The sequence below is a fragment of the Acomys minous genome (assembly GCF_964271855.1).
Source record: "Acomys minous genome assembly, chromosome: 3".
Taxonomy (NCBI): Eukaryota; Metazoa; Chordata; class Mammalia; order Rodentia; family Muridae; genus Acomys; species Acomys minous.
Window position 1 is genome coordinate 10,500,256 of NC_140485.1, and position 27,544 is coordinate 10,527,799.

Genomic DNA, 27,544 nt, shown 5'->3' on the forward strand with positions numbered 1-27,544 from the left:
TTGATTTTCCATGTAGAAGTGTGGAGTGCCACAGACCCCTTTGCGGACCTCGCCCCAAGATGGCGCCTGGCATGCAGCCAGAGCTGCCTCAGTGGAGGTAAACAAGTCCTTATTTGGAAAAGGCCCGCTGCTTGCATTAGCTCCGCCTCTACGAGCCTATCAGCGTGTGAGACGTGGCTTAGTGTGATTGGATGTTTTGGTGGTATAAATGAGCGTGACGGGAGTGGCTCGGGGGATTCTCCAAGAAGAAAAGCCTGAATAAACTGCTTGAGAGAAGAACTGGTGGTCGCGTCTTTCTTGCGGGTCGAGCGAGGTGCGACATAGAAGCATATTTTTTAAAGCAGCCACTGTGATAAAAATATACTAGTAATTGATATGACCATGATTTGATCAACTAACAATTAAATTGTGTAACTTTTTTTTTATCCTAAACAGCCTGCAATAGCACTTTCAAAGTATTGCAAGTAAACCTTGTATTATAATTAGTTGTATGGGTACAATACCTAATATTAGAGTAGAAATATATTGGGAATATATTGGGCCAGTAGGTTAAAGATGATGCATCAATGTTATAGAGAGTTTTGGGTGACTATTCAGGTAGCAAACTGTCTTTTTCATCTTCTCATTTGGAAAGCTACTAACCTGCACTTCCGGCACACTCAGGTAATCAAGTTTATTCCTTCTCAAGTCTCTGATGGAGTTGAAGACCAGGTAGTTTAGTTTTACACTGAAGCTCAGTCGTTTAGGGGCTAAGATCTTTTTAGGTCTAGATAGATGTTTTAAGTTGATAATGACAAGATGTGATGGAGATTGATATACATTCAGAATTTCAGACTCACCAAGATAGGAAAGATATTTTCTTCAGGGCTGTCAAATACAAATAGCCAAAGCACTAAGAATGTAATATTTATATAATTCCTGATTTTGTCATGGTTCTTCTTGCTGTAGGTAGTTTATTGTATATATGTGTCATAATATGGGGATGGAATAGGGTGAAAGCGGAAGGAAGGGAGGAATGGGAGGATACAAGTGATGGGATAACAATTTAGTTGTAATTTGAATAAATAAGTTAAAAATAAATATACATGTGTGCATACAAAGAAAAAATTTAAAAATAAAGGCAGCCACTTGATAGGGAACACAATGATTAGCTTTTACTCAATGTGAAGCTTTGTACTTACTGTATCAAAGCCCATCTTTGATCACCATTTAATAGTCACATGACCTGAACAATTGATTGATGACTGTTTCAGAGTGGTATCCTATGCAGCACTAGTGAGGTGTTATTTGACTGAAACAGATAGCTTTGGTGGTAAGTTGTGTAATTTTTCTATATTCTACCAAATATAGAAACATTAAAATATACTAAAGTTTCTAAATAATGTATTAAATGCTTGTTTAAATATATATATTTATGCTTTATGCATAGTCTTAACAACAGTGATATTTTTCCAACAAACTGAAAATTTTTCTCAACATGTATAGTATTGGTGATGGGAGCTGAGAGCAATGAAGAACATAGCTGGATTTCACTCTTGAATAGTAACAAAAGTTAAGCCCATATGACATAAAATTCCACATCAGATGCCTTCCTGCCTAGCATTACAAGGGCCAAATGGACTTTTTCAGTAACACGGAAGCCCCTCTTAGTCACCTTATCTCATTGTTCCAAGGTACAAATGACCAGCATTTGTCATCCCACCTTTTTGTTCTCTGCAGCATTTAGTACATCCACAATTCCCTTGTTTATCTGTTTATAATCCATCTCCTCCAGTAAAGGCCAACATTGAGAGTGGGATGTTGTCTTTTCCTCATTTTTGAGTCTCCATGTTATTTACTATGAGGTGGCAGGGGTCCAATAAATAGCTGTTTGATAATCGAGATCTGGTATTTACCAACAACAGCGCTGTTCATAGTTTAGTTATTTCTGAAGCGTGAGATTTAAGTTTCTGCTCTAAATCAGCTTAGTCAAAGTGTCAGCTTTCATGAGGGGGCTTTGTTTGATGCCCAGTTGAATAGGTAAAGTTTCATTAGGTGGGGTTTCTTAACAGAAGGTCATTTTTATTTAACTTAAATTGCAGTGGAATGCATGCAGTGGTTTTAGGCACCTGCCCTTTATCCAAGTAGAACTACACCCAAGTGGAGGGGAAGCTACCCACAAGCACACTTAGCCTTTATTGGATTTTTCTGATCTTGTTATTCATATCCTCTGGCAGCTGGCTTCAAAACAAGCAAGAGAGTACTACTTTCCAAATTGCATTTTTGAAATGTGAATATTGTGCCTGTTACTTTATGTTTTATGCATTGTTTGCAAATAGGAAACACAGTCACCTCATATTTTATGGATTTGCTTTAGAAAATGATTTCAAGGAAAGTTCAATATTGGGGAAGTAAAACTTACGGCTAGCATTGTTGAATACCTTATCTTGTTTCTTGGCATCTAGATTATTAATGAGGAGGAAAATTTGGTTAAGTCTTGCCCTTTGGTCTCATTACTCTAACCTGGTAAAGATAAGCTTTGAAATGAAAATACTTAATGAATATGTGCTTAAGCCAATAAACTCTGAAAAGAGTGATGTGAACCATGAATTCAAAAGACACTTTTTATTACAAAATATATCAAGGGAAAGTTAGACTAAATGAATAAGATGTAATGCTCAGAAATATAATCATTCATATAATCATAGAGTTCAAGTTCAAATTAACCAGAAGTTACATCAATTGCATCATTAAGCTGAAGAGGCATCCTTGACTTTGACTACATTTTATTTCGGAGGACAGGTCCCTTTGTCTTATTTGCCAGTGAATATCTGGGACAAGTTTGCAGCAGATGATCCTGTGGTAGTTTCAGCCTCTTCCCTGTACACAAAGGAAACTCATCTTTGACCTCCTCTTTCATCTTCCTATGGCTCTGAAATGTCCCCCATTTATCTTTCAGTATTTTATTATTTTCAAATTTTTTTTTATTTATGTGTTCACCTTTCATTATTTATTACTCCACTAGTGTGTAACTTGTAAAAGCAGGAGTTTGTTGATATTGTCATCTTTGGATGCACAGCTTGTGGAATGAGGTCTGGTACACAGAAAATACCGAATTAAAGTGTGTGCAATTTATATAGTTCTATAATAAGTAAGAAAAATAAATCTATTTAAACACTGCCCAAGATTGTGATAGACATCTTTCTAAATAAGGTATACAAACAGCCAATAAGGTCCTGAAGAGGTATTCAGCATAATTCATCTCCAGGAAAATGTGAGGCAAAACACAAATGACAGCATGGACACAGCCTCTAGTCTTTATAATTCAGACAATCAGAACCACTGAAAAGTATGGGCAGAAAGCAGAACCTGTATGCATTGGAAGCTAAAGTAGATAAAACATTTGGTTAAAAAAATTACAAGTGCTTCAAAATATTAAAGATGAGGCCACCATGTGACCAAGAGTTTCTAGAAAGGTGAAATATATATTCACTCGAAAACCTGTACATGAAAGCTCACAGTAGATTTACTTCATAAGCTCCACAAAGTTGAAACCATCTGAAGTCTGACTCACAATGAACAGAGTCTGATATATGTATTCCCTGGAATAGTTTGGACTATAAACATGACTGAAATCACAACACTATAACAGGGAAGATACTTAGGAACATAATGCCAAGGAAAGAAGCAAGATGCCAGAGGTCGTATACTCTGTAGTTCCATGTACGTGGAATTTCTACAATAAGAATATGTGCATATTAAGGAAAATGTTTGATTGCTAAGGGTTGTGGGGAGGTGAGAATGGGAAATAAATGCTAAACTAGACATAAGTTACAACACATAGGTGGGTGTTGAAAATAATAGCTAGAAGGGATGTATATTCTTTAACAGGTGAGGCCTTGTGAGAAATAATTGGACAGTTAGGGAAACTGTTCTCCAAAAATATTGTTAACATTTTCATGGCACCCTACTTAGTTCCCGTGTGAACTTGTGGGGGGTTGGTCTGTTGCTTTGTGTATTCAGATGCTAAATTCTGGGCCCCAACATCTGATTGTAGTCCAGATAAGAGCATTCTCACAGACACAAAACAATGTTGTGTGAACTTTGTTCTCAATTATCTCTGATTGGTTAATTTAAAAGCCAGACAGCCTGTAGCTTTGCAGAAAAAGGTAGGCAGAGGTTTGGTTCCTGGGCTTGGGGTCTCAGATAGGAATGAGGAGAGAGAAGGAGAAGAAGAAGGAAGTCACCATAGGGCAATATGGACCATGATCACATGGCCATGAGGGCTAGCCTGATGAATCAGAAGCAGCTCAGACAGGAAAAATATGGCAAGCAGTTTTGGGGAACATGGGTGGAAAATAGCAAGATAGCTTAGAGGGTTGATTTATGCCCAAGTCTACTGTCTTGAATCTTATTATAAAACAAATAAGTGTATGTGTCTTTTACTTAGGAATAAACAGTCTAAAGTGAAGTAGAAACCCCAAGAGGATAATTAAAAGTGAAAGGGGACATAGCAACCACCCAAATAATAATTCTGCTTTGGGAATGTATATAAAAAGACCACAACTTCTTTATTTGTCTTGTGACCACTTTCACATGCTGTATTAGTCAGGATTCTCCATTGCTGGGCATGGTGGCACATGCCTTTAATCCCAGCATAGAGGCAGAGGCAGGTGGATTTTCATGAGTTTGAGGCCAGCCTAGTCTATAAAGTGAGTCCAAGACAGACAGAGCTCCATAGAGCAACCCTGTCTCAAAACAAAAGAAAAGAAAACAAAAATTTATGGAATGAATTTCCCCTCTCTCTCCATATATATGCATTTATATACTTATATACACACATGCATGTGGCATATATGTATTTATATACACACATATATTTGAAATTTATTAGATGACTTACAGCTTTAGTCTAGCTTGTCTCACCATAACTACCTATGATCAGAAGTCAAAGAATCTAATGAGTTTTCAGTTCACGAGGCTGGATGTGTCACGCTGCACTATGATCCTAAAGAAGGAGGTGCTTGCCAGTGAAGGAACGGGCTTGCTAGCGAGAATGAGAGCAATCCATCAATGAGTGAGAGAGAGACTTCTTCTTTTATGTCCTTTATATATTTGACCAGCTACAGGGGTGGTCCAGATTAAAACGGAATCTTCCTACATTAAACCATATGGAGTGAAGCTTTATTGTCCTACCTCAAAGATCCAAATTAGAAATGGGGTCTTCCTGAGAAGAGACTTGATACCCTATGAGCATATACAGGGGGAGGTAATCCCCCCTCAGGAACAGTCATAGGGGAGGGGAATAAGGGGAAAATGGGAGGGAGGGAAGAATGGGAGGATACAAGGGATGGGATAAACCATTGAGCTGTAACAAGAATAAATTAATAAAAAAAAAAGAAGAAATGGGTCTTCCCACTTCAAATGACTTAATTATCAGAAAATCCCTCACAGTTGTTTGGACTTTAGTTAATTCTAGACGTAGTGAAGTTGACAATGAATGTAACACCATACATGCCAACCATTATGCTGCCTTTCACTAGTATGACATCACGAAAGGCCTGCAGCTGCTGGTTCCGTGTTCCTGAGCGTACAAAATCAAGGTAGAAAATATTAACAACAAAAAAAAAAGAAACCAGCCAAACTTCTCTTATGTACCTATTCATGCTTTTGTATAGCAACAAAGCACAGACAAATCGAAAGACCTTGAAAATAAGTTATATTTCCCATGAATATCAACAAGTAAAGAGTGAAAATACATTGTTATCAAGTAGAGCCCAAATATAAAAGGAAGGTAACACAGTAATCGGTGACCTTATCACAAATCCAGGCCAACCTTGCTTCCTGGAAACATGAACTTCTTACTGCCTCCCCATCTGCTCCTGCAGTAGATCTGCTGCTGTCATTTTTTTTTTAAAGTCTGAATCAGTGTATTTACCTTTCCATTAGCACTGTCTTGATCTCTGTTTCTCTTCCGTTTTCTCTCTACATTGTAAGAGCACTGATCTCCACGTAACGTCTTGGGCGCCTGTAACAATTCAGAACACTTGCTAGTAGTGCCACTGTCTACATTGAACTGCTTAAGTCAGTGGAAAACTCCTTCCAGCTCTGGCCTCTGCCTAGCTCTCTACATTACTTCCCCATGCTTGTTTCCTGGTGCGTCTCTCTCTACTCTGGCTCAGCCTTCCTAAGGACGTGGACTGTGCTGGTGTCCCTGACACACTGTATGGCTCATCAGGGTTTGCATCTGCCTTCCTACGGTTTTACAGTCTAGGATCAGGATCTAGCCCGACATGACAACAGGCTTCTTGGAGCTCCCCTCTGCTTTTGGACTATATTGTTATTGCTGTTGGTATCCATACCACAAGATAACACATTGAAATGACGGTTTCTCATAATTAGATGGCCAGTCAAAGTGATTTCAGCTCCTCGGTGTGCATAATTCTCTAGCTTTTACATCAGATACCTATACACACTCAATTGCAAATACCATGCAAGCAAAGGATCGTGCTGAGACAATTTCTGTTGCATATGATTCAAGAGATTCTCCAATTTCAGTGATCCTATGGCCACTTAAGACCATTGCACTTAGAAAACACTGTATGTTGCATCCATTACTTGTCTGGTTCAAACATACTCAGAATGCTTATAGCAGGCTATACATAGAAAAAATATAACAAACAGCTTCTTTTCTAATATAGTGTCTAAAATCTTACGTGATTTAATGAATGTCACAGACTGCCCAGTATCAGCAGTTCCCTTCATGATCACCTACCCGGTGGACAGGGAACCGTGGCATGCTGCTTCTGGTCAGCACAGAAGACCTCATAATACGCTTCAGTGGCCTAAAAAAAGGATTAAAATTCCAACTTGGAAATTTCTGATGAGGCAAACTGCTTTTGCTCTCTCAAATAATGAATGATGGCTTAATGGGTGAAAACCCTTGCTCTCACACCTGGAGACCTAAGTTCAGTCTCTAGGAGCCACACAGCCGGTGAGAGCCAACCCTTGCAAGTTGTTCTTGGACCTGCTTTACACATGTGCTTCCCTCTCTACACACTGAGTGAGCGAATGAATGAATACAAGTAAATACAATAATACCTTACATTTTTTTAAAGTCAAAAAGCACAATCAAAATGTCATAATTTAGGGACTATCCACACTCAAACAGCAGAGACTTGACATCGACCCTTACACTTCTTACACTTCCTGTTCAAGCTCTCTTTGCACAAAATGCCTCTTACCACTTACATTACCTTTTGTGGTTTTTCTTGGTGAGGAATATGTGTGTGGTGGTGGTGATTCATCTGCAGTTAGTAAGATTCACACAGTCACAGAAAAATCCATGCAGATTAAGCCTAGGAAAATGGCTGCCTTTCTTCTTTCCTTTCCTGGGCTCCTTCCTGAAGTATTGATCCTTTTATGCCTTTCACAAAACCCTGCAATAAACTGGCTCCCTTCACTCCTGGCCCTAGCTTTGCAATGGGATTTATTACGAACTCTGGTTTAGAGACTTTAAACAGTCTATAATCCTGGCCAGACTCAGCCCAGCCAGTCCTGAAAGCCTGCTAAATGAAGCATGACAAGCGTATTCTCATTTAGTGGTGACTGGTGACAGCCAGGATGATGATGTATCCATTTCAAGAGCAGAAACAGGACATTTATTTAGTAATACCCTTCATCCACTTTCTCCTCTCAGCCTCCCCAGCCCAACATCTAAATATCCCGTTCTCTGAGACAATTATTCTTTCAGCTGCACTTAAATCCCTCCATTTCCAGAATCATCTGTGTAAAAGCATCTTCAGGCATGGGTGTGACTGCCAGGAATGCTGGTTGGTGTTATTTGTTTCCAGAGAGTGAGGCTGCATCACTGAGGCAGGACCCAGGGGATTCCATTATCCCAGCCTGAAATGACACTCACAACTAAGCATTCTGAGCCTCCCAAGTTCATTATGAAAAGGATGAAAAATAGCATCTGCAAAATTATCATTTTCTTAAATTGGTATAATGAAATTATGTATGCCCCTTCCCTGTTGGGTTGGGTCGCTAATGACTCCTGCTTACATTTGCCCTTGAAAATTGAAAAGACCTGCTATTGAAATACAGGCAGAAAGCCGGCAATGTTAAATCAAGATACTTTGCGGTTTGTGTTGGTATCTCTTTGTGGCTTTACTTAGCATTTCCCTGATGGCTAATGATATTGAGCATCTTTTCATGAGCTTATTGTTCATTTGCATATCTTTTAAAGTGAAGCTTCCATTAGAGTGCTTGCCCATAATTTTATTAGGTTGTGTGTTCTCTTGCTGAATGTATTTCATACATTCTGGATATAAATCTTTTGTCTGAAATATAGGATATACATTCTGTGAACTGACATTTAATTTTTTAAATTAAGTCTTTTAAAGGGCTTTTTAAAAATGCAGTTCCATCTTTCTGCTTTTTACTCAATGGTTTATCCTTTGCATGTGGGGGCATTTAATCATCTTTGCCTACCTCGAGTTCACTTTCTTCTCTGTTTCATTCTATAAGGCTTATAATTTTATGTTTTATACTTCAGATAGTTATATATTTTGAGTTATTCTGTATACAGTATTAGGTAATTGTAATGTTTTCGAGTGAATATGAATATTTAGCATTATTGTTACAAAGCTTTGCCTTTGACCATCCAGTTGCCTCAGTTATTTTCTTATAAACCAATAGTCTGTTTTTGTGTGTTCTCTCTTCTTCTCTTTTGAGTTGCATGTCTTTGTTTTCATTAATGCTGATGTTTTTTCTCCCCTCTGTAGTATCTAATTTTATTTTTAAAAGTTAACTGCATGATGACTGTAGATGTTGAAATCATAACACAAATCCAATTAGAGACTTATGGAACTGAAAGCAATGGTGATCACGTTTCCTTTCCAATTCTGAAACTCAGCAAGCACAATAAAAGCTTAATCACTGAAATTTGGAAAGTAGCCATATCATATTTTAAAACTTCATTTGAAATCATGATAACATTTCAATCACTCTTATCCTTACTGTATCTAATACTAACATCCTGTTCTTATTAGATATATACCAGCATAGGATCTTGGGCAGGATCCATGGTCTGCTTACGTTGCATATTAAAATTTATTTTTCCAGTGGTCTATTTCCTGAGGGCCTTGATGTAAATGAGAGGTATGAGTAACTATGATGATATCTAAAGTACTGGTTTCTCATACCAGAACTTATATATGGTTCAATTTCCATGTGCGCGTGCGCACGCACACACACAGACACACACACACACTGTATTAGTTTCTATTCCTGCAAGGAAACACATTGACCAAAAAGGCAGTTGGGGAGGAAAGGGTTTACTGGGTTTATTTACACTTCCACATTGTCCCTCACTAAAAGATGCAAGCACAGGAACTCAAACTGGGCTCAAACCGGGAGGGAACCTGGAAGCAGGAGCTAATACAGAGGCAGTGGAGGGGTGCTACTTACTGGCTTGTGTCTCATGGCTTGCTCAGTCTGCTTATAGAACCCAATATTAATCAGCCCATGGTGTCACCACCCACAATGGGCTGAACCCTCCCCATCAATAACTAATTAATAAAAATTCTCTACATGCTAGCACATGGCCCAACCTTATGGAGTCAATTTCTCAGTTGAGAGTTCCTTTTCTCTGATAACTGTAATTTGTGGCAAGTTGACATTAGTCTAGCCAGCACATACATGCATATGTGGTAAATCTATATGGTTATATAAATATAGGACCTTGGAAATGCTGTATCATAATGCAAATATTTAGGTTTCTTGGGGCTAACGTTAGACACTGTAATAAAGACAACCTTTTAATAGACATATGTCATTTGACACCCTTTAAATCAGTTCTTCTTAAATGAAGGTATAAAAGTATTTCTTTGTGGATGGAAGAAATTGGAAAGAGGCTCTGTAGATCACAGCTATACAAATTTTGGTTATATATTAATGTATATATATTTATATATACATTACAATAATATACAATATATTATTTCTTTAAGCTTATCTTCATATATACACAGAGAGTGTATAAGTCTATATGTATTAAAGAAAAAATCAAAACCTAAATCTATGGTTTTAACTCTATTATAGCTTACTGAGAATGCAATTTTTAAAAATTGAAATAAAAATGGTGATTAAATTATCTTTCAATTTTTATTTATCCTTCTATCACACAATACATTCTGACTTCGGCTTCCACTCCCACCACATTCCAAGTCCCTTTACAAGATCATCTGGTGATCTGATATGTGGCTAGACTGGAGAAACTGGTCAGAAGCTTAGGATGCTCAGCTATCAAATAGGCCTATGAGGGGAACTTTCGTGCAATCCTAGCCAGAATGTAAGCCTGTGCAGCCACTGTGGAAACACCATGATGCTGGTTCCTAAAAACACTAAAAGGCAACGAGAGAATGTAATGGAAGTTTTGGGTTCTTTGTAAACTTAGTTATGTAAACATGTTTTTTGTTTTAATCCCAAGTGTGGTGTTTTAGTTTGTCCACAGATGACAATTGCTTCATGTAGGGGTGTTGTCTTCGCCAGCTGGAGTTAGTTGCATTCTGAGGACTCTGAGGGGTGTAAAAAAGAGAGCATAAAGGAAGAGTGGTGGTGATTTGGAAGAGAATGAAGAGGACTGACTGATGTGTTTGCTGCTGAAAACTGAGATTGGTCTTGCTCCAAAAATAACCTGATGACTCTACCCACCTGAAAGAGGTAGAAAGGTTGATATCCCCTGTCCCCTGTTTTCCTCCTAACCTTCTTTCTCTACTGTCTAGGATCAGGGGGTTGGAAGGGAGGTAAAGGAATTTAAGAACTCCAAATAAAGTAGGTTTGTGAAAAATCTAAGGCTACAGGTGACACCCAACCTGGGGCACCAAAATGTTGTTTTAAAAAATGAAAATCCCAATCTTTCAATTTCTACTAATAAAGAATCAGGAGTCAGATGCTGGGATGAAAACCTGCTAGCTCAGAGAGACAGAGACAGCACTCATCTGACCTTCCTACTCAGCTCATGTCTCAGAAGAAAGAAGCACAAAAAGTTCACTAGCTCAGCAGACAGCCCAGGAAGAAAAAAGGCAAACAACAACAATGACACAAACCCAAAACAAACAAACAAAATCAAACAAACCAAAACCAAAACCAACCAAACAAAATACTTCAAGGCCAAAAGCTTACTGTCTCAAAGCTCAAAACTCCCCCTTCTTCTTACCCACAGTCTTAAAAACCATTCAACTCAAAGTCTCTCTTACTCTTCAATTCCTGTCAGCTGGTTTCTTGCTCAGCCTCTTGAACTAGGGTTAACTTTATTAAACCCTGTGTACAGAAAGCTCTTGTATTGAAGGTGTATGCTAGGGCTGGCTGAACCACACCATAATCACCTATTTACAATAAACAGAAAGTTATTGGATTAAAGGTGTATGCTACGGCTGAACTACACGAAACAAGACACAGGTTATTACAGTTTACAATCTCAGGGTTCACAATAGGATCAAGTATCCTGCAACAATATAGTAAGACTATCTCATTACAATTACATTCCCCCTGATGGGGCTGCCTTGCCAGGCCTCAGTGAAAGAGGCTGTGCTCTGTACTGATGTGACTTGCTGTGCTTGGGTGGGTTGGTAGGAGGGGGTCCTCTTTTATGAGGAGTAGGGAAGGGGGAATAGGGAGAAAAGGGAGGAAGAGTTGGACCAAGAGTAGAAGAAGAAGAGGCTACAACTGGGATGTAATGTGAATTTTAAAAGTTACCAAGTCCTTCCATGCCTAGAGTACATACTCCTCCCAGAATCTATTATCATCATAGTATACAGATAACTGCACATCTGTTCTTATTGCTGCAAAATACACAATGCCTAAGTCATAAAATCAATCTAGATGAATAGATAAACAATTGTGAGGTATAATATCAACATGCAAATCAATAATATATGTATATAAAAATTATACATAAATACATATTACATGTATACATACATATATGTATAAACAATAGAGGTTTTAAAAATTCTTTTTAGCTATGATGAAATACAAAAATGTGGGATCTTCATCATCCATTTAACCTGCCAGAATTAAAGGATCTGCTCAATGTAAAAGTTTACAACCATGCTTAAGTTCGCTTCCTGCTAGGGCCATACTGGTCCATTCTTGCTCCCTAGCTCCTGAGAAGGTGATTCAGCTCTTCCTAACTGTACGTAGCTAAATCTCCACTATCTTCTCATTCCACCCCAATCCTGTTTCCTTCTGACTTTTATCCATTTACCATGAAAGTTCTTCTGCAGGAAAACACATGCAAAATAGTCCCTCTTCCAAGCTGTGCTTCTAGGGTTCTACTCCAAGACCCAAGGACATGATTGTATCAGGGAACACAAAAAATGGAACAATCTAGGTATCTACTCCAAGACCCAAGGATATGGCTGTATCAGGCAACACAAAAGATGGAACAAGTCTCATGCCTTTTTGAGATTCTAGCCTTTGTGATCTAGCTTTCCTTATTCTTTTTTAAAATTATAATTTATTCACACTACATCCCCATTTTTGTCCCCTCACTCTTCCAGTCCCTACCCTCCCTCCCTTTTTTGCCATATTCCCCTCCCACAGACATCTGATGGAGGGGGGCCTCCCCTCCAACCACTTAGTTACAGTCTATCAGGTCTCATCAGGGTAGCCTGCATCCCTGTCCTCTGTGTGCTACCAAGGTCATCCTGGCAAGGGGCGGTGATCAAATCACAGGCACTAGAGTTCATGTCAAAGGCACTCCCTTCTCTCTTCCCTCTGCATACACATGGAGCATGGGCATCTGAACAGGGGATCTGGATACTCTCCATGCTTTGAACACTTAAAGAAATGCTCAACGTTCTTAGTCATCAGGGAAATGCAAATCAAAATGATCCTGAGACTCCATCTTACACCTATTAGAATGTCTAAGATCAATAACTCAAGTGACACTTGCTGGCAAGGATGTGAAGAAAGGGGAGCATTCCTTCATTGCTGGTGAGAGTGTGAACTTGTACAAAAACTTTGTAAATCAATCTAACATTTCCCCAGGAAGTTTGGAATAATGCTATCTCAGGAGCCAGTTATACCACTCCTGGGCATATACCTAAAAGATACTCCAGCACACAACAAAGACATATGCTCAACTATGTTCACAGCAGCTTTACTCATAATAGCCAGAATCTGAAAACAAACTGTATGTCCATTAATCGAAGAATGGATAAAGAAACATTTAGACAAGGGAATACTATTCAGCTATCAAAAACAAGGAAACCTTGAAATTTGCAGGCAAACTGATGGAATTAGAAAAGATTATCCAGAGTGAAGTGATCCATACCTAAAGAGACACACATGGTATATAGCTTTCCTTAACTCTTTCCCTCTCTATCTTGTCACAGATAAGAGCAAATGAATCTTTCCAAGAGCTGCTATTAGTATCAGCTGTCATAGATTTTGTTTTATCAAATAAATTTATTATTTCTTCATATCCATTTTCTTGCATTTCTCAAAATAAATATGTTTTGATTAAAATACAATTAAATTTCTCTTTCCCTTCCTGTTCCTTCCTCTACCCCTTTCCAGGTTCTTTCCCTTCAAACCCTTTCATAGTCTTCAAAATTGATAGCCTCTTTACTTTTGATTATTATTTTTACATTTTTTAATAATACAAGCCAGACTACTTACTCTTTATAATTCTCTCCTAAACCTTTATGCATTATACTTCAGTGCTATTCATGGACACTTTTTCTGAAACATTAAGTCACATGGAAACCTGCCACCATGCCCATGCAGGGTTCTTTTAAAGTTAAAAGAGAAGCTACATTAATACCCTCTTATCTTTGTAAGCTTGAGGCAGGCAGAATGACTTTTTTTACTTATTATAGAAGTTATTTCATTCCTGCCTTTAAATATATCTGGAGATTTCAAGTTATGAGAGCAATTTAGCTATCAAAATTGCCATAATATAAAAATAACTAATTCAAATGAAACTGACAAAAAATGGTTGATTAAAAATGCTTAAAAATCTGCATCATGTTCTTGTCTATACAATCTTTATTTCCTTGAAAATTATTATTCTATATATCATTAAATCTTTATTCATATAACTCTTGAATGGTTTGACCTAAGGGAATCTTTCATTACTTCATCTTCTACTCTTAAAATTCTCAAAAGCTGTGTTGAAGTCTAATGTGCATGCAATAGGATGCTCGGATCTCAGGTGTATCACTCAGGTACATCACATTACATGTGCCTACCTGAGGCAATCATCTAGAGATCAAGTTACAGGGTATTGTCAGCAGTTACCTCGTACCTCCAGTATTCAGTACCCATTATCCTGCTTTTTATTAATATAGATTCATTTGCCACTGGTCTCGATCTGCATAAATGGAATATTATAACATTATACTTCTGCAACTGACTCAAATTTCCTGAGTGTTGTATCTGCGAATATAACACTATCGTCATTTGCTCTCTGCTCTTCTCCTTTGTTCCTAGAGAGTACTTTGTTATGCTATTGCCTAGCAATCCACTCTATTGTGTTCTATACGCACATCAAATGATGCTCATAATTGTTAGTCATCAGAGGAATGTGATCATAGCTATGAGTTGCCTTTATTTTTTATACACCAAGGTTAAAATCATAATACTGAGTCAAGAACATGTATTTGTTATTATACAGAGGAATCAGAACATTCATATATTGGTGGTGGGGATGCAAAATGAAGTAACCTCGCTGGAAAACAGTCTATATTTGAAGTCTTTCAAATTCTGCATATAGAATTTCTGGCTGATATGGTATTTACAGTCCTAGGGTTATGCCTAAAATAAATAAAAATAAAGATTTATAGAATAAGGTTCATAAATAGCCACAGCACAATCATTTAGAAAAGCCTAAATGGAAACTACTTGGATATCCACAAACTAATAAACCTGCCAGTAGTTGTATATATATAAACAAAGTTTGAAGAGAATAAGTGTTGGATAACCTTGGCCAAAGGCTTTTAAAGTTGAATTCAATGATAACTCAAAAAGTACAGTACATTTAAAATTGATGCACTAAGAATAACCTTCTGACTTGGGCTCCAGTAGCTCAGAAAATAATAGCAAGTATTAGTGGGTGTGATTGATTCAAATTTAAAAGCTTCTGTAGAGCAAAAGAAGGAATGACCAAGTCAGGAGATAGCGTACATAATGGAGAAAAATCTTCGTCATGTACTCAGCTTATCAACATCCACACTGTAGAGAAAACTCAAGATCAACATCAAAGGAAAACATCAAAAGAACAAATAACCCAGTCAATAAATGAATTAATGAACTGGGTAGATGCCTTACATTTGAAAAGCACAACTAGAAAATGAAAAACTGTTCAACATCTTTAGCTGTCAAGGGGATACAAATCAAATGGTGCGGGGGGTTCCATCAATCAGAATGGCAATCATCAAGACAAGAAGAAACAGTAGCTTCTAGAAAGAGTGTGTGAAAAATGAATCCTCACACATTGCTCATGGGAATATAAATTAATCTAGTCACTATGGAGATCAGTATAGAGATTGATCAATACAATGAAATAAAAATAGTGTCATATATAGCTATTCCATTCCTGTGTATATATTTTAGGAAATTTTAGATATTCCTGAATATGCATGCTTTTCAGGACTACACAACCAAATTATGGACTCAGTCTAGATACCCCACTGCACATGAATATACTAAGAAAATATAGTATATAAAAAGTCTTCTGTATTGACTTTTATTTGGCCATAACAAAGAGTGAAATGGTGTCATTTTCAAGAAAATGTATGAAATTGGATGTCATTATAGTTAGTTAAACAAGCCACTAAAAGAAAATATAAATATTACATGTGTAGAATTTAGAGAGAAAACAAAAATAGAATTTACCTGTGTCATCCATGCATTCCCAGGTCTAGCTCTGGAAACACATCTTGTGCACCGCCATTTCTTCATAAATACACCACAAACCAAGCCTGTGCACTCTAACCACACATTCCCAGGGAGCACATCTTGCTACCACTTTTCCCTATTGAATCTCCAAGAACCAAGCCCAGACACACATCCTCAACACTTCTTAGAAATAACTTTTGCAATGCAGTCTCTGTAATAGACAATGACTGACACAAACAAGCATCTCGTATCAGGCACAACCAAGGGAAGAAGTCCACATGCTGCAGTCCCATCTCTAAATAAGAAATTATCAAAGGCCAAAACGCTCTTAAATCCTCTGATCTTATAGGAATACTCTTCAAGCCGCCTGCCCAAAGCCACCACCGCAATCCCATCTACCTTGCTATATACTTTTTAGGCCTCACCTCTACTTAGCTCCCAGATTCAAGTTACTACTTCATTCATCCCTGCCTACATGCCATGAACCCCGCTCACTAACAACAAATTCTCCCCATCCCTTCTCCAGACATAAAAACACCAGTTTCACCAAAAACTCTACCAATTTTTTTTTTTGACTCAAGGACTGAGCATCTCTATGAAGGGGCACCATGCCCACATCATAAATTTCACCCATCCTTGAACCCGCTTGAGGAGGACATTTCACATGCTTTGCTTCTGACCACCTCCCACTCACTTCAGCTCCTAGACTCACATCACAACTTCAACACCACTCATTGCCTGAGAAGAAGTCCCAAGACCCTCCCTAAATTTTCTGAATATTGATTTTAAAGGTTTTCCAAGTCTATGGGAGATCTGTTCCTGGGTTTAGACAACTTGCTTCGCTGAGGATGAACTGGTATTGTGACTACAACTAAGGCCCCATTCAAACATCAACACTGAATTGGCCAACTCCTGTCACTGCCCCACATGCACCTGATAGATTGGGGCAACAGGGAACAGAATTTCAAGCAGCCGCTCAGCAAAACATAGACAAGATTTCTGTACCAATAAATAATAAATATATAATATAAAACTACCAGTGACCCAACTCCTGGTTAGATGCCTAGGTCTCATCACAAACACACAAACACAAATGACCAGAGCAACTCTTCACAAAAATTTAATATTCTCCTAGTAATGTCCCCTTTAAAAAGTGACATACAAGACAGTGAATACAAAATCACAGTAATAAACATGATCAAGAAAATAAAAGAGGCTATGAACATATGCTGTAATAAAAACACAAACAGTTGAATAAAACAGTGATAAAATTAAATAAAATATATAAAATAGAATTCAATAAGGAGGTAGAATCTCTAAAGTTTGGTTATCAGTGGCTTAACAGTTAATATCCACACATAAGCGAATACATAGTATATTTGTCTTTCTGGGTCTGGGGTACCTTATTAAAATAATTTTTTAGTTCCATCAGTTTGCCTGAAAATATCAAATTGTTTGTTTCAACAGCTGGGTTATACTCCACTGTATAAATATATCACATTTTCTTTATTCATTCACCTGCTGAAGGAAAAATAGGTTATTTACAATTTCTGACTATTATGACTAAATCAGCAATGAACTGGATGAGCAAATGTCTCTATGGTCAGAGAAAGCATCCTTTGGGTATAGCTGTATGTTGAGGTTGATCAATTGCCATCTTCCTAAGACACCACTACACTCATTTCCATAGTACATGTGTGAGTTTGCATGCCTACTAGCAACGTATGAGTGTTCCTCTTAACCCACATTCTTGCCAGGATGAGCAATCACTTGGTTTGTTGACATTAGCTATTCTGGCTAGTGTGAGATGAAATCTCAGTGTAGTTTCTATTTGTATTTCCCTGGTGGGTAAGGATGTTGAACAATTCTTTAAGCATTGCTCAGTCCTTTGAGGTTTCTCTGTTGAGAATTCTTTGTTTATATCTGTATCTCATTTTTTGTTTGTTTGTTTGTTTGTTTGCTTTTTGAGACATGGTCTCTCTGTGTAGCCTTGGCTGTCCTGGACTCACTTTGTAGACCAGGCTGGCCTCGAACTCGCAGCGATCTGCCTGCCTTTGCCTCCCGAGTGCTGGGATTAAAGGCGTGTGCCACCACGCCCAGCTGTGTACCCCATTTTTAATTGGGTTATTTCTTTTGTTGATATCTCCTTTTTTAGTCCTTTATAGAGCTGGGTATCAGCCTTCTTGCTGCTATGTAGCTGCTAAAAACTTTTCTAATTCTGCTGGCTGCCACTTGATCTGCTGGCTGTATGTTGTTTTCCATACAGAAGCTTCTCAGTTTCATGAAGTTCCAATTTATTAACATTTGATCTTAGTGACTGTGCTAACAGTATTCTTTTCAGATAATCTTTTTCCTGTGCCAATGAATTTAAGGCTATCTCTCACTTCTTCTTTTATCAAGTTCACTGCATCGGGCCTTATCCTGAGGTCTTTGGTACACTTGGAACTGAATTTTGTTCAGGGTGATAAATATGGGTATATTTGCATTCTTTGACACATGGCCATGCAGTTTGACAAGCAATATTTGATGAAGATGATATCTTTTTTCCAGTGTGTAATTCTGGTTTCTTTCTTTAAAAAAAAAATAGGTATCTATAGGTGTATGTGCCTATGTCTTAATCTGAAAACAGACTGCATTTGTCAACAGGTTTGTTTTGTACTAACAGCCATACTGTTTTTACTATATCTTTGTAGTACAACTTGAAATCAGTGCTGGTGACACCTCGAGCAATTCTTGTGTTGTTCATTATTGATATAGCTTTTCTTTTTGTGTGATTCTATCTGAAAATGAAAACTGCACTGGTAATTTCTGTGGAGAATTGTGTTGGCGTTTTGATGGGAATTAGACCGAATCTGTACATTAGTTTTGGTAAGATGACCCTTTTTTTTACTGTTACTCACACTGACCCACAAGCATGGGAGATCTTTCCATCCTCTGATATCTTCAATTTATTTTTTCAATGATTTGAATTTTTATCACACAAGTCTTTCAGTTGCTTATTTAAAAATATCCTAAAGTATTTTATATATTATTTGAGGCTAATATAAACATTATTGTCTCCCTGATATCTTTTCAGATAGTTTATTTTTTGTATATAGGAGGGCCACTGATTTTTATGAATTAAGTTTGTATCTAACTATTTTGCTGAAAGTGTTTATCAGCTGTAGAAGTTTACCAGTGGAATTTTTTGGGTCATATGTGTACTATCATGTTATTTGACTTCTTTTTTCCCATTTATTTTTTAAAAGATTTATTTAATGTATATGAGTGCTCTATCTGCATGTCCACCTGCATGCCAGAAGATAGCTTCAGATCAGATCATGTTATAGACGGTTATGAGCTACCATGTGGTTACTGAGAACAGATCTCAGGACCTCTGGAAGAGCAGTCAGTGCTCTTAACCACTGAGCCATCTCTCTAAACCTTTGTTTCTAATTTGTATCCCTTTGATTTGCTTCAGTTTCCTTGTTGTTGTAGATAAGACTTCAAGTAATATATCGAATACATATGAAGAAAGAGGAGAACAATGCATTATTCCTGATATTAATGGGATTCTTTGAGTTTCTCTCCATGTAAGTTGATGTGGTTATAGTCTTGTCCTAAGCTATCTTTGCTGTCTATGTACAGGGATATCTTTTGTATCTCTACAGGGCTGTCTTTTTATTTGTATCTGTATGTGTTTGTGTATGCCACATTTTGTGTTTACACATAGATGTCATGAGAAGACTTCAGATCTTCTAGAACTAGAGTTGCAGGTTGTTGTGAGACACATGAGGTAGGTGCTGAGAGAGACACATGAGGTAGGTGCTGAGACACATGAGGTAGGTGCTGAGACACATGAGGTAGGTGCTGAGAACCACACTTGAGTCCTTTGGAAGAGCAGTACGTACTTTTAGCAACTTAGCTATCTCTCCCTCTAAATAATATTTACAAAAAAATAATAAAAAGATTTATTTATATGTAGATTTCCTGAAATATTTAATTAGTGGGGTTTGTTATATAATCTGATATTACATACTTGAACATACCTACATGTTATCATTATATTCAGATAAAAATGAAGGGTCTTGCATGACCCTAGAAACTTTGCCCTGCTATATTTTACTCCATATGTTGCTATTGGTTTCTGTTTTCTGAGTGTTTTGTTTGTTTGTTTGTTTGTTTTGTTTTTGAGATACTGTCTAAGTACACATTCAGACTGGCCTTGCCCCATCCTAGATCCTCCTGACCCAAGCACCTGTTGTTTAGATTAAGATCAGTCCAATTTTCTCTGTGCATAATACACTCATCAGTCTAGTTGATGAAACAATAGTAACACTGATCACAAACAGAAGGGTTAATTTTCTGATGATATAAAAGGTTTATGAAAGCTTTTTCTCAAATGCAAATAACATTCAAAAATTATGATGAAATTGGCATTCCATTAGATTAATACAAATTGTCTATAAATTTATGGAAATTTATAGAACTTTGTGTTTTAAAAAGCTTAATTAAATAATCACATGACCATGCTCTGCTTATATATCTATATGTACTATTACACGAATATATGGAAAAACACTCCTCTAATGTATTGCTTACATGAAACACAGTTCATCCTAGCTCTGTCTTTTAGTTTTGGAAATATCATGTGTCGGATGCTCATTCTACTTTTATATTTTTCCTACATATACTTTCATAGATGAATTCAAAGAAACATGTAAAATAATTAAATTTCCATCTATATCTATAAGACAAGAAACTAAAAGCAATAAAAATAACTGCATAAAAATGAGTGGGTATGGTGACACACACCTTTAATCCCAGCACTCAGGAAGCAGAGGCAGGCAGATCTCTATGGGCTTGAGGCCAGTCTGGTTTACAGAGCTAGTTCCAAGACAGCTTGAGCTACACAAAGAAACACTGTCTCAAATAAAATAAAATAAAATTAAGTAAAATAAACTAACTGTACCCCTTTCCTAGGCTTCAGAGGGACCACTTTAGCATTTTAAACAGTAGGTACAACTGCTTGGAGTAGTATATAATTTCCTTCATGTCATGCTAAGTGGCAGAAGTAGACACAAGATGCATAAAGTTCCTATTCAGGGAAATTATGTTGGGAAACACATGAGATGCCTTTTGATATTGGCCATGCTAGTGAGTCACACTATATCTTAGGAGGATGGATGAATGGGGCAAGCAAGTATATTTATACAACTTACTATATTATTTTAACTTTTCTCATAGTACATATATACAGTAGAGCTGAAGAGCTGTTACTCTATTTCATAATATTTTTCAGAGACCACAAAACATAAACCAAGAGACAAGCTTGCTGTTTTAGATGGCCTTATTACTATTTTAAGTTGCCTATTAATACTACTACGCTTGCTAAACTCTCTTATCTAATATTATCAGCATTTCATTCCTACCTAATATTATCAGCATTTCCTATCTTTCGGAAAGTACTGGATATAAAAAAGGGGTTTATATTTTATATTTAGGTATAGCATGCATGCACAGGATGAGCTGTGTTTTAAAAATAATTACAAGTTGTTAGCATTCCATGTTCCTTTAAAGTAGGACTTTAGTACTATCCAATAAAAATAGAAAATCTATTTTAAGCTTTGAATCTCAGGTGACTTGTAACAAGCACTCACCAACTGCAGACTGCTGAAGTTTCCTGGTTCATTTGGCTTACTCTGGTTTGTTTTATCAACAGAAAATGAATACCTATACTGGGATAAGAAGATGGCTCAGCAGTTAAGAGTGCTCGCTGCTCTTGCAGAGGACCTTGCTTTGGTTTCCAGACTTCATATGGCAGCTCATAGGCTGTTGATATATACTGCAGGCTTCAATGCTCCTTGAATGCCAGAATTATTCCAAGTGAGACCCTTTCAAATGGTGGACAAGCTCAAGATGGTGACTTAGAGATAAGGAGAGATGTACAACCCATTTCACTGGGTTGCTCCAGCTTTCTGACAAATAACCCAAGAAATAATATTGTATAGAAGTAACTGCAGGCAGGGTGCAAAAATGAGCCACCAAGAAAAGGGGGACTGCAAAGCTTTTCCCAGCCAAAATTGCTGGCTCACACATGTGAAAGAGAGACTAATGATTCTTGTGCAAAGTTACTAATTTGGGGAAGGTATTGTCCAACAAAACTAACACATATAAGATCTAAGTGAGCCACATTTTTGCCAATATTGTTTTTATGGCTCATTTGGCTCATTTTTGTTTGTTTTTACCAATAGAAAATGAATAGCTCCACTGGGCTAGGAAGATGGCTCAGCAGTTAAGGGTGCTGGCTGCTCTTGCAGAGGACCTTGCTTTGGTTTCCAGACTGCATGTGGCAGCTCATAAGCACAGTATCTAGAGTTACAGAGAGATCTTACACGTTTATCTGGGCCTCCTGGGTATCAGGAATATATGTGGTGGTGCTTTTTACATGCATGTAGGGAAAAATAGAAAAAAATGAATAAAGTGTTTTCCTAAATAAATAACTCCATCTTTGTCCAGTATCGTGTGAACTTTTATATGCATAAATCTACCATTGTAATGGTAGTCACCAGGGTGACACCAGCTAGACAGTAATATGGAATCTGGAGGCAGAGAGTCTAGACTGATCTGTGACTTCTGTGCAACCTAGATTCATTTCTAAGTGATATTTATTATCTTATTTTTCTCAATAAATTGAAAACAACAGTAACATATATTTGGCATATTATGGCCATTAAGTGAGTTAATATTATAATGCAATTCTAGCAATAAAATATAATGTTTATGAAATATTCCAGGTACAAAGTACCAAATGCAGAGAGTGGCAAGAAGTGAAGGCTGGGAGGAGACTGACACAGGACTGTAGAGGGATTTAGTGCACAGAATCTTTTCTCAGATCCTACACTCTGAGTCTAGTAGAAAAGCAAACAGACTAGACAAAACCAGTCATATCATAAGACCACAACAAAACTATCAGTATGCCGGTCTTTTAATAAACTGTCGGAGGGCCTGAAGAGTTGGCTGTTCTTCCAGAGGACCTGGGTTCAATTCCCAGCACCCACATGGCCTTCTGTACGACACCCTCACATAGTCATACATGCGGGCAAAACATCAATGCATCTAAAATAAATAAATCTTCTAAAAAAAAGATAAGAAACTCTGAACATTTTGTACCTCTGTGGTCCACACGAAATATGTGCTCACCACCATGCTGGTGTTGATTATCATGTGTAGAAGATGAAATGGAAGCCAGGGTTGCAAAGAAGACAGTCATATTCATGCAAAGCTGGATTCCCAATGACAATTTGGTAAAGCATCCTAATATAGAGAACTGAATTTTCTTTCTTGGCGGGATAACTAAATACAGCTCTTAATACAGAAAAAAAGGAGTTCTTCTGTGGACTGGTTTGTGGATACATGACAAACTCAGACTCAACTACTGTCTCTCCCTCCCGCATATCACCGTTGCCATTTTCTTAAGAATCACTTGTGATTCACGGCAGTTAATTTCACTCCGTTTTGGGACAGGCTGAAACCCATTCAGAGAGGGGGAAACATGGGTAGTCCTTCATGCTCCAAAGCACCCGCTCCCGGTGGGATCAGTCTTGAGTCTGACCCTCTGCTGAAGTCACGTCATGGGTGCCTTTTTCTTCTGCCGCATCCTGAACTCCTCCCCACTGCCTTTTTAAAACTGCTTCCCTGATTCCTCATACACATTTAAAGCCACATTCCAATTTCCGCTTGTTGGGAGTACAGCTTTAAAAAAAAAAAAAACCTGTCATTTTCTGACCTTGCATCAGCAGCCTGTCAGGGAAATTCAGAATAATCTGAATGATGACAAGATAATAATATACTAGTTTTAGCCACTACCTGGAGAGAAGATGCACTTAGCAAGACCGCTAGAGAAAGGCGCAGAGTGCACACACGTGTCGCCATACCATCTCTCTTGTGCTTGGCTGCATGTCATAGCACCTACGTTCTCGGATACGGGCCTAGAGGATGCTCAATGACCCATGTTTGGGTTCAGATAGGCAGCCCTCTCCTTGGCCCGAACCAGGAATTGTGAGTGATAATTTTGCCCAAGCAGCCTGTTGTGCAGTATCTTTCCTATATGAAAACTTTAAGGGAAGCAGGCCTCTGGGTCTTTGTTTCTCTGGTCCAAATCTCTTCTTGTTTGTTAATCATGTAAATGATCCAAAGTCCTGGAGGGTAGACACTGGCAAATGATTATTCAAGGTTGGACTGGCTCAGGCCAGGAAGCATTGCAGATGACTAGGATCCTTGCATTCAATTGGTTGAGGAAGAAGGACCATTAATTGAAGGCCAGTTAGGGCTCTATAGCAGCATCTGCCTTAACAGACAAAAGTAAGCAATCTGAACAGGCTTGGGGACACACACCTTTTATTCCAGAACTGAGGAATGGATTTATGAAGAGCATGACCTCAAGGCCACTCTCAGTGACAGAGGGAGTATGAGGCAACCATGGCTACAAGAAAATGTTGTTGCCCTAAAGACAAAAGAAAGAATGAATGAGAGGAGGGAAGAGGAAAGGAGAGGAGGTGACAGATCAGGTCAGGACAGGACATGAGAGGACAGGAGAGGACAGGAGAGGAGGTGACAGATCAGGTCAGGACAGGACATGAGAAGACAGGAGAGGAGATGACAGATCAGGTCAGGACAGGACATGAGAAGACAGGAGAGGAGATGACAGATCAGGTCAGGACAGGACATGAGAAGACAGGAGAGGAGATGACAGATCAGGTCAGGACAGGACATGAGAGGACAGGAGAGGAGATGACAGATCAGGTCAGGACAGGACATGAGAGGACAGGAGAGGAGATGACAGGTCAGGTCAGGACAGGACAGGAGAAGACAGGAGAGGAGATGACAGGTCAGGTCAGGACAGGACAGGAGAAGACAGGAGAGGAGATGACAGATCAGGTCAGGACAGGACATGAGAGGACAGGAGAGGAGATGACAGGTCAGGACAGGACAGGACATGAGAGGACAGGAGAGGAGATGACAGATCAGGTCAGGACAGGACATGAGAGGACAGGAGAGGAGATGACAGATCAGGTCAGGACAGGACATGAGAGGACAGGAGAGGAGATGACAGATCAGGTCAGGACAGGACATGAGAGGACAGGAGAGGAGATGACAGATCAGGTCAGGACAGGACATGAGAAGACAGGAGAGGAGATGACAGATCAGGTCAGGACAGGACATGAGAGGACAGGAGAGGAGATGACAGATCAGGTCAGGACAGGACAGGAGAGGACAGGAGAGGAGATGACAGATCAGGTCAGGACAGGACATGAGAAGACAGGAGAGGAGATGACAGATCAGGTCAGGACAGGACATGAGAGGACAGGAGAGGAGATGACAGATCAGGTCAGGACAGGACAGGAGAGGAGATGACAGATCAGGTCAGGACAGGACATGAGAGGACAGGAGAGGAGGTGACAGATCAGGTCAGGACAGGACATGAGAGGACAGGAGAGGAGATGACAGGTCAGGTCAGGACAGGACATGAGAGGACAGGAGAGGAGATGACAGGTCAGGTCAGGACAGGACAGGAGAAGACAGGAGAGGAGATGACAGATCAGGTCAGGACAGGACATGAGAGGACATGAGAGGACAGGAGAGGAGATGACAGGTCAGGTCAGGACAGGACATGAGAGGACAGGAGAGGAGATGACAGATCAGGTCAGGACAGGACATGAGAGGACAGGAGAGGAGATGACAGGTCAGGTCAGGACAGGACATGAGAGGACAGGAGAGGAGATGACAGGTCAGGTCAGGACAGGACATGAGAGGACAGGAGAGGAGATGACAGATCAGGTCAGGACAGGACATGAGAAGACAGGAGAGGAGATGACAGATCAGGTCAGGACAGGACATGAGAGGACAGGAGAGGAGATGACAGATCAGGTCAGGACAGGACAGGAGAGGAGATGACAGATCAGGTCAGGACAGGACATGAGAGGACAGGAGAGGAGGTGACAGATCAGGTCAGGACAGGACATGAGAGGACAGGAGAGGAGATGACAGATCAGGTCAGGACAGGACAGGAGAGGAGATGACAGATCAGGTCAGGACAGGACATGAGAAGACAGGAGAGGAGATGACAGATCAGGTCAGGACAGGACATGAGAGGACAGGAGAGGAGATGACAGATCAGGTCAGGACAGGACAGGAGAGGAGATGACAGATCAGGTCAGGACAGGACATGAGAAGACAGGAGAGGAGATGACAGATCAGGTCAGGACAGGACATGAGAGGACAGGAGAGGAGATGACAGATCAGGTCAGGACAGGACAGGAGAGGAGATGACAGATCAGGTCAGGACAGGACATGAGAGGACAGGAGAGGAGGTGACAGATCAGGTCAGGACAGGACATGAGAGGACAGGAGAGGAGATGACAGGTCAGGTCAGGACAGGACATGAGAGGACAGGAGAGGAGATGACAGGTCAGGTCAGGACAGGACAGGAGAAGACAGGAGAGGAGATGACAGATCAGGTCAGGACAGGACATGAGAGGACATGAGAGGACAGGAGAGGAGATGACAGGTCAGGTCAGGACAGGACATGAGAGGACAGGAGAGGAGATGACAGATCAGGTCAGGACAGGACATGAGAGGACAGGAGAGGAGATGACAGGTCAGGTCAGGACAGGACATGAGAGGACAGGAGAGGAGATGACAGGTCAGGTCAGGACAGGACATGAGAGGACAGGAGAGGAGATGACAGATCAGGTCAGGACAGGACATGAGAGGACAGGAGAGGAGATGACAGATCAGGTCAGGACAGGACATGAGAGGACAGGAGAGGAGATGACAGGTCAGGTCAGGACAGGACATGAGAGGACAGGAGAGGAGATGACAGGTCAGGTCAGGACAGGACATGAGAAGACAGGAGAGGAGATGACAGGTCAGGTCAGGACAGGACATGAGAGGACAGGAGAGGAGATGACAGATCAGGTCAGGACAGGACATGAGAGGACAGGAGAGGAGATGACAGATCAGGTCAGGACAGGACATGAGAAGACAGGAGAGGAGATGACAGATCAGGTCAGGACAGGACATGAGAGGACAGGAGAGGAGATGACAGATCAGGTCAGGACAGGACATGAGAGGACAGGAGAGGAGATGACAGATCAGGTCAGGACAGGACATGAGAGGACAGGAGAGGAGATGACAGATCAGGTCAGGACAGGACATGAGAAGACAGGAGAGGAGATGACAGATCAGGTCAGGACAGGACATGAGAGGACAGGAGAGGAGATGACAGGTCAGGACAGGACAGGACATGAGAAGACAGGAGAGGAGATGACAGATCAGGTCAGGACAGGACATGAGAGGACAGGAGAGGAGATGACAGGTCAGGACAGGACAGGACATGAGAAGACAGGAGAGGAGATGACAGATCAGGTCAGGACAGGACATGAGAGGACAGGAGAGGAGATGACAGATCAGGTCAGGACAGGACATGAGAGGACAGGAGAGGAGATGACAGATCAGGTCAGGACAGGACATGAGAGGACAGGAGAGGAGATGACAGATCAGGTCAGGACACGACATGAGAGGACAGGAGAGGAGATGACAGATCAGGTCAGGACAGGACATGAGAGGACAGGAGAGGAGATGACAGATCAGGTCAGGACAGGACATGAGAGGA